Source organism: Quercus suber, unplaced genomic scaffold (genome assembly GCF_002906115.3).
Source record: "Quercus suber isolate HL8 unplaced genomic scaffold, Cork oak 2.0 scaffold_373, whole genome shotgun sequence".
NCBI classification, from domain to species: Eukaryota; Viridiplantae; Streptophyta; class Magnoliopsida; order Fagales; family Fagaceae; genus Quercus; species Quercus suber.
The window spans coordinates 137,999-139,176 of record NW_027069825.1 but is presented as its reverse complement, the minus strand read 5'-3'; the positions used below and the strand labels follow the sequence as shown (position 1 = coordinate 139,176).

The 1,178-nt window shown below is 34.3% G+C and overlaps 1 protein-coding gene across 1 annotated transcript in view; it reads left to right on the top strand.

Annotated features, from left to right (window-relative positions):
- Positions 1-881: 881 nt before the first annotated feature.
- The window catches only part of LOC112041093 (histidine--tRNA ligase, cytoplasmic-like), a 5,424-nt gene continuing 5,127 nt past the window's right edge, over positions 882-1,178 (top strand). Inside the window, exon 1 of the mRNA XM_065760597.1 lies at positions 882-928. The gene's annotated coding sequence lies outside the window, so the exon portion shown is untranslated. The remainder of the gene's footprint in view (positions 929-1,178) is intronic.

Below are 1,178 nucleotides of genomic sequence, written 5' to 3'. Positions count from 1 at the left end.
TTTCATGTATCTTGCTCGAACAAGACAGTCATAAATTGTTTTTTTTTTTTAAACACGACTTGTTGACCAAGATGTGCAAAGTGTGTGACTTAATTAGCTTCTATCACCCCTTTGGATCTTACTCTTGCTCTTGGAGTTGCACTCTTACGGTAACAATATATATTTGACAAAAAAAAAACTTCACGAATCCATTTTTAAAGAAATTACAGAGTTCCAACATGAAGTGAATTCATATAGTGTAAGTTCACAAGTTCACTATGGGATGACCTTCTGGTAATTTCCTATGAAGCTCTTTTTTAGTTTTCCAATTTGTTACCAAATCTCTGAAATATTATCTTCATTACTTTGATAGATTGGGTATATGTAATTTGATTTTTACATATCTGTGATACCAAATATCAACTTGATTAAATTTTAATGGGATAAGTTATATTAGGGTCTAAATAGAAATTTCACAAGATCATCATGCACTTAAAATTAAAAATTAATTACGAATGGCATGGCAGAGTCACGACATGTTACAAAATTTGCAAATCTCAATGCATAGCATATATGTTTTTGCAATATTTTAGAGAAAACCAAGAAATCAAACTAAATTTCTCTCGCCCTTAGGGTCCAAATCCCACTTGTTAATTACAATGAAATAAAACTAAAATCAACTTCTAAATTTACATTTCAGCACAAATTGAACTTAACAATCTATAAAATAATTAATCCCTGGATGTGCTTGTGCTATTTTACAGGCAGCAACAACAGCTATTTGCCATCTTTTGATAAATTCTGCATGGTCCTCCGATAGTGCTATATTTGGATAAACATGCTTCATGTGTTCCCAGGAAATGTGTCGTGTGTGTTTAAGTACTGATGATGTGATTTGCTTGTGCTGTCTCAGGTTGGTTCAATTGCTGCTGGTGGACGTTATGACAACCTTATTGGTATTTTGGTGCGAAAGCAGGTTCCAGCAGTTGGTGTTAGTCTTGGAATGAGCGGGTATTTGCTATAATGGAGCAGCTACAGAAAGACCAGAGCCAGGTGATAATAATACTTAATAATATACCTATATGATCCTCGACTTTCTAATTTTTTGACTAGCAACTCAAGTTTAATATCTAGCACCTGGTGTGAGGCTGATGAGTTCTTTCATTCCTTTTGGGTGTTTGGCAGGCACCACGTGCAAC